An 8,344-nucleotide genomic window follows, 5' to 3' on the forward strand; every position below is an offset into this window, starting at 1 on the left:
TGCTCCAGAAGAAGGGTCGAGAAGCAAGAGCACGCCTGGCATGATTACAGAAAAGTAAGAAAGCAGTGGGGGCGGTGGCAAGGCTTGTCAAATAGGGCTTTGCAGGCCGTTTTAAGTACTTCGGCTTTATTCTGAGTGATGTGGGAAACACTGGAGGTTTTGAGCTGAGGAATGACATGATCTGATTAACATCTTAGCAGGATTCCTCCGGCTGCTGGGTTGAGTAGAGATTAAAGCAGGGGAACAAGTTAGGAAGCTATTACAGTAAATACAAATGAAAGAAAGATGGTGATGAGTTAAATCAAAATGCAATAATTGCTCGTTGTTCACATCCTTCTTTATACTTTTCTGAATTTTCCAAATTTCTACAATGACTCTTTATGACTTTTCTAATCCAAAAGGAAAACAATGTTCATGAAATACCTTACAGTCCTCAGTATTTTCTGTTGTATTTATCATAATATAGATGCCCATGTAATTCTTAGTAGGATTTCAATACAACGGAGTTGTTGTAAAACATCACAAAAAAAGAGAGTCAAAAACTGTCGACTTTAGTCTGTATAGACTGAACATAGTATCAACTGAAAAACAACTCAAAATCATGTTTGAGCTTTAGACAACTTGAGTGTTTACATTATCAGCTAAACTTGATAATTACTAAGCACAGCAGCCTTTCATTTTGCTTTAAACACTGCTGAAATTTGGAGTGTCAAATGGTAATTTAATAGCTCACTGCCTCCTTTACAGTTACCAATTTTCTGAGTTTTAAACATGCACCTGCTAAATATTTCCCAATTCCTATAATTTTTAACCACTACTTGCATTTTAACCTAGCATCACAAAAAAATGTGAAAGGACTTCATGTACCCTTTGAATATTTTTATTGCCTTTGTGATATGGATTTGACCGTTCTTCACCTTCAGATATTTCATGTGTAAGCTGTCCTTTATGACTGTAATTAGTTCAGGTTCAGGATTTCTAGGCATTTGGCCAGGAGATTACTCTGGATAAAATCTGCTTAATTAAATTAAAAACATATTTGCCAAGCATATATCACTTCCAAGGAACAGTACTACAAGAAGATAAAAAGAAGTGTTCTTGTAGGTATTTTTTAGTCATGCTAAAGATGATAGACTTTAAAGTCATTTTCAGTGTATTGGCTACAATCTCCTCCTGCTTTTTATACTTCAAGGAATTTTATTTCATTCAGCAAATGTTTATGCCACACCTCTCATGCACTGGAAATATGGAATCCTGGATGGAAATACAAAGGTAAGTAATGGACCCGGCCCCTGAAAAGTGCATGGACTAGTTGAGAGACTAGTAATATGATATTTGAATTTAAATTATAGAAAATAAATAATAAAAATATAAAGCCTGTGATCTGCCTCCTACAGTTTTATAATAACCTGAGCAAGTGAGTCGTTTTTCCTACATGACAAAGAGCTAATCATCTCTTTTCATTTACTGGTTCTTATTTTCCAGATATTTCCAGGAATTTGACCTAGACAAAAAGGTTGAAGGTCCTGTCTGCTCTGCTCTGCTCTACTTTATTATATAGAATATGTTATAGATGTTTATTCTTAGTCTGAAAATAAATGCTTCTGTCACTGAAGGGTTAAAGGAAGAAAAGAATCTCCATTTCTATAATCAATCATGAAAATTGTCATGATAATTGGCTCCTCACAAGAAATGCAGATTTCACTGAAGGGTAGCTTTACTATTTATTTGGCCCACAAAGCAACTATACAGAAAGGCAGAATGTATATCATTTTTACTGACTGTTCTTCACAAATTGGATACTCAAAGGAGCCATAGCAGGGACACCAACATCCCAGATTCTCCATCTCTTCATGACCCCTCATCATCATTTATTTCCTGGACCATTGCCTCCCTGCCTAAAACCATCCTTTCTTCTGAACTATTTTTATGCTGCTAACTGAATTGGTTCCATACACAAAGCCATAAAACTCTGTGTGTGTGTGTGTGTGTGTGTGTGTGTGTGTGTTGGGTGACACAGAGGGAAAGGGACTCCTTCATTCCCCATAGAATAAAATCCCAAACTCTGTTATTTGCTTGTCTTCCTTTTTTCTCTTCCTTCCTCCTTCCTTCCTTCATAATTCAGTCTAAAAGACATTAGGTCTTAATAAAGAAGGGAAGGTGGCAGCAGGCTAGGGAAGGTCACAGCCTGAGCAGGGTGAGGAAGCCATATCTTCAGATGGCAGCAGCCAGAGCAAATTTTGCAAGCCCATTAGGAGTTAGGAGGGAACCTGCATAGGGTGGAGGTGGGGGGACTGGCAACAGTGAAGGAAGATTTGTTACAAGCAGGAAGATGAATCAAATGAGTATATATATTTAGAATAATAGGAGTCCAGTTTCTCATTGATGGAGAAAGAAATTACAAATATGGAAAGGTAGAAAACTAAAATAAATCCTATGGTATTCAACTGGAACTGGAATAAATGGAATTGGAAGTATTGGCATGAACTCATGGTTTGCACATACAGAAACACATACAGTTGGTGAGGTGTGTGAATGTATATAGGTAGGTAGCTAGACAGACAAATGGTATAAACATACACGCATATATTGCCTAGCTCTGCCGACTGAGAAGACGTGGAAGCATCAACATCCCAGATTTTGGTTTCTAAATATTAATCTCCTCTAAAAGGAACCAGGGCTCCATGGAGATTAGACTGATTCTAGGACTAGAAAAGTGTAGGTCCTAGATGAACCTGGAATGCTTTGTTGTGCAAGAAAGTATAGAGGTAGTCAAGGAATGGTGGGGACAAGTAAAAAGGATATACATGAAGGAGCACTCACTGGTCAAATATGGGGCAATGTGAACATCAAAATAAATTATGAAAATAATATCCATTGAATAATATCCACTGAATAAAATAACATCTCATGAGCCCATACTTAAATAAATAAATGAGAAAGTTTTTACTTACAATGAAATGTCAACTGATGACTGTAGAAGGAATGATGGAAATAAAAACATTATAATTTCACAGTCATCATAGTAATAATTAATTCATACAAGAAACATCAATGTGTACCAAAACCAGCATATAAAATTTTGATGAGGAATGGGATACTTACATAATTCCAAATACCTCCTCACAAAATACTTATTGATTAAAATGAGGAAAAGAGTAACTTTACAGTGAAGAAAGCTGGTGGATATCATCTTTATTAAGTGATCAGAAGTTACATTCCCCTATAATGGGACAAGTCAAAATCATGTACCACCTTATAGGATGCAATAAGAAGATCACAGTATCATTTCTGTGCTATTTTTCCCCCAACCCCCAAAAAAGTATGCATTCTGAATTTTATGATAAAGAAACAACAAAAAAAAAACCAATTAAGAACATTCTATCTGGGGGAATTCCCTGGCAGTCCAGTGGTTAGGACTCCACACTCTCACTGCAGAGGGCCTGGCTTTGATCCCTGGTTGGGGAACTGGGATCCCGCAAGCCACACGGTGCAGCCAAAAAAAAAAAAAAAAAATCTGTGTAATAACTGGACAATTATTGTCAAAAGTGTCAAGCCAAGAAAACCAAGGCAAGATTGAGGTGCTGTTCCAGATAAGAGTTGACTAAAGAAACATGGTAACTACCTGGCAAGGCTATCTATTCAGATTTGATGGGGATAGAAAGCTTTTTACTGACAAGCAAAAGCTGAAAGAGTTCAGCACCACTGAAACAGCTTTACAAGAAAAGTTAAAGGGACTTCTCTGAGCAGAAAAGAAAAAGCCACAACTAGAAATATGAAAATTATGAGAGGAAAAATCTAATTGATAAAGGCAAATATACAGTAAAGGTAGTAGATCAACCACTTATAAAGATAGTAGGTAGATTAAAAGACAAAAGTAGAAAATCGTGTTATATCCCCAATAAGTACTTAAGGGATACACAAAATGAAAGATGTAAAATATTATATCAAAAATGTTAAAGGTGGTGGTGGCGGGAGTAAAAATGCAGGCTTGTTAAAATGATTTGGAACTTAACAGATCACCAACTTAAAAATAATCATGTATATACATATGATGATACATATGTATAAATATGTTATTTATATATATATATTGCCACATATAAACCTCATGATAACCAGAAACCAAAACTCTATGATAGATACACACACACACAAAAGAGAAAGGAATCCAAACAACACTAAAGACAGTCAACAAATCACAAGGAAAGAGAAAAAAAAGGAACAAAAAAAAATATAAAAACAACCAGTAAACAAGAAAATGGCAACAAGTACATGCCTATCAATAATTACTTTAAATGGAAATGGACTAAATTCTCCAATCAAAGGACACACAGTGGCTGAATGGATACAAACATAAGACCCAAATATATGCTGTCTACAAGAGACTCACTTCAGATCTAAAGACACACACAGACTGGAAGTGAGCAGACAGAAAATATATATTCCATGCAAATGGAAACAAAAAGAAAGCCAGGGTAGCAATACTTGTAACAGATAAAACAAACCTTAAAACAAAGACTGCAGCAAGAGACAAAGAAGGACATCATATAATGATAAAGGGATCAATCCCAACAAGAAGATTTAACAATTGTAAACACATAAGCACCCAACATAGGAGTACCTAAATACATAAAACAAATATCAACAAACATAAAGGGAGAAACTAACTATAAGAAAGAGAAATTAAGAAAAAATTCAATTTACCATTGTATCAAAAAGAATACCTATAGTTCACTGTTAGTGTATAGAAATGCAATAGATTTCTGAATATTAATTTTGAATCCTGCAACTTTACTGAATTCATTGATGAGTTCTAATAGTGCAGTGGCATTTTTAGGATTTTCTATATATAATATGTCATCTGAGAACAGTGACAGTTTTACTTCCTCTTTTTTCCAATTTGGATGCATTTTATTTCTTTTTCTTATCTGATTGTTGTGGCTAGGACTTCCAATACTATGTTGAATAAATGTGGAGAGAGTGGGCATCCTTGTCTTTCTCCTGATCTCAGAGGAAATGCTTTCAGCTTTTCACCATTGAGTATGATGTTAGCTTTAGGCTTGTCACATATGGCCTTTATTATGTTGAGGTAAGGTCTCTCTATACCCACTTTGTTGAGAGTTTTTATCATAAATGGATGTCGAATTTCGTCAAAAGCTTTTTCTTTAACTACTAAAATGATCATATTTTTATTTTTCAATTTGTTAATGTGGTGTATCACATTGATTTGTGAATATTGACCCATCCTGCATCCTTGGGACAAGTCCCACTTGATCATGGTATATGATCCTTTTAATATATTGTTGAATTCGGTTTGCTAATATTTTGTTGAGGACTTTTGCATCTTTGTTCATCAGTGATAGTGACCTATAATTTTTTTTTTGTAGTTCTTTGTCTGGTTTTGGTATCAGGGTGATGCTGGCCTCATAGAATGAGTTCAGAAACACTCTTTCCTCTGCAATTTTTGTAAATAGTTTAAGGATAGGCATTAACTCTTGTTTAAATGTTTGGTAGTATTCACCTGTGAAGCCATCTGTTCCTGAACTTTTGTTTGTATGGGAGGTTTCTTTTTTTAAAATTACCAATTCAGTTTCATTATTGGTAATTTATCTGTTAATAATTTCTACTTCTTCCTGATTCAGTCTTAGGATATTGTACTCTTCTAGGAATTTGTTTATTTCTTCTAGGTTGTTCATTTTATTGGCATTTAATTCTTCATAGTAATTCTTTATGATCCTTTTAATTTCTGTGGTGTTGATTGTAACTTCTCCTTTTTCATTTCTGATTTGATTTATTTGGGCCCTCTCTTTTTTTCTTTATCAGGCTAGTTTATCAATTCTGATTATCTTTTTAAAGAACAAACTCTTAGTTTTATGGATTCTTTTATGTTGTTTTTTCAGTCTCTATTTCATTATTTTTACTCTGATTCTTATTGTTTTCTTCTACTAACTTTGATGTTTTTTGTTTGTTTGTTTCCTGAGGTAGGCTTGTATTGCTATACACTTCCCTCTTAAAACTGCTTTTGCTGCATCCCACAGATATTGGATCATATGTGTTTTTGTTTTCATTTGTCTCCAGGTATTTTTTGATTTCCTCTTGATTTCTTCAGTGACCCATTGGTTGTTTAGTAGCATATTGTTTAGCTTCCATGTGTTTTTGTTTTTTGTATTTTTTCTCTTGTGGTTGATTTCTAGTCTCATAATGTTGGAGCCAGAAAAAATGCTTGATATCATTCTTAAATTTATTTGTGGCCTAGAATGTGGTCTATCCTGGAGAATATTCCATGTGCACCTGAAAAAAATGTGTATTCTGCTGCTTTGGGATGGAATATTCTATAGTCTATTAAGTCCATCTGGTCTAATGTATCATTTAGGGTCAGTGTTTCCTTATTGATTTTCTTATTGATATAAGTGGCGTGTTAAAATCCCCTATTGCTATTTTGTTACTGTTAGTTTCTCCCTTTTGGAGAGAATGTGGAGAAATGGAAAACTTTGTGGACAGTTTCTGGGTATGTAAATTGGCGCAGCTACAATAAAAAACAATATGAAGCTTCCTCAAAAAATTTAAAATGGAACTACCATATAATCCAGCCATTCCAATTCTGGGTATTTTTCCAAAGAAAACAAAAACAGTAATTCAAAAAGATATATGTACCCCAATGTTCATAGCAGCACTATTTACAATAGCCAAGATATAGAAGTAACCTAAGTATCCATCAATAGATGAATGGATAAAGAAGATGTGGTGCATACACACACACACACACACACACACAAAAAATGGAAAATCACTTTTTTTTCATAAAAAAAGAATGAATTTTTGCCATTTGTGACAACATGGATGGACCTAGAGGGTATTATAGTACATGAAATAAATCAGACAGAGAACAACAGACACCATATGATTTCACTTATATGTAGAATCTAAAAAATAAAACAAATGAACAAACATAACAAAACAGAAACAGAGTTGTAGAGAAAAAAACAAGTCGTTGCCAGAGGGGAGTGGGGGGTGATGAGTAAAATAGGTGAGGGAGAATTAAGACATACAAATAAATGAGCCATGAGCATGATATGTACAGCATGAAGAATATAGTCAGTAATAATGTAGTATCTTTGTATGGTGACAGATGGTAATTAGACTTATTGTGGTGATCATTTCTGTAATGTATAGACATATCAAATCACTAAGTTGTGCACCAAGAAATAGTGTTGTAGGTCAACTATACTTCAGTAAACAAACAAACTTATAGAAAAAGAGACCAGATGTGTGGTTACCAGAGGCAAGGTGGGGGAAGGGGGAATTGGATGAATGTGATGAAAAGGTACGTACTTCCAGTTATAAAATAAACAAGTACTAGGGATGTCATGTACAACTCGATTAATATAATTAACACTGCTGTATATTATATATGAGCATTGTTAAGGGAGTAAATCCTGAGTTCTCATCACGGAAAAAAGATTTTTTTTTTCATTTTCTTTTATTTTGTATACATTGAATACATGAGATGATGGATGTTCATTAAACTTATTGTGGTAATCATTTCATAATGTATGTAACATCACTTTGTTGTACCTCAAACTTATACAGCACTATAATGTCATATATCTGGATAAAATGGAAGAAAAAAAAGGTATGATAACTAAATGTAACACTTTATCCTGAATAGGATCCTTTTACTATAAAAGACATTACAGGGATAATTGACAGTTTGAATGGTGACTGTGAAGTAGAAGGAATCAGTGTTCATGTCCTGATTTTTGATGGCTGTATTGTTATGTGGGAGAATATCCTTATCTGTAGGAAATACACACTAACGTATGTGGGGTAAAGGGACCCCTTGTCAGTAACTTACTCTCAAATGGTTCAGAAAAAAAAAAACTTGTATTATTTTTGTGATTTTTCTGTAAGTTTGAAACTCTTCTAAAATAAAAAAATAAACCTTTCCTGGTTGTCAAGGCCCTTCATTAGCTCATCTTACCAGCCTCATCTTCAACAGCATCTCCACACCCCCACTCCTCCATACATATTGGACCTCTCCCACTCCTACAAGCATAGCATGTCCATTTCTGGGTCTCTGGCTTGCTCGTGTCATGCTCTATTCCTATAAGGCTTTATAGCTCCACTTCTGCCTGTTAAAATTCTTGAGTGTAAGAAATATCATAACACATATTCTTGAATGTATGCATAACAGAAATATCACAAAACTTAAATTTTTAAATCAAATTAAATCTGGCTCCAAATTTTCACTCTTTAATTTGGCATAAAAATTTAATTTCGAGGCTTCCCTGGTGGCGCAGTGGTTGCGCGTCCGCCTGCCGATGCAGGGGAACCGGGTTCG

The sequence above is a fragment of the Physeter macrocephalus genome, chromosome 15 (genome assembly GCF_002837175.3).
Source record: "Physeter macrocephalus isolate SW-GA chromosome 15, ASM283717v5, whole genome shotgun sequence".
NCBI lineage: Eukaryota > Metazoa > Chordata > Mammalia > Artiodactyla > Physeteridae > Physeter > Physeter macrocephalus.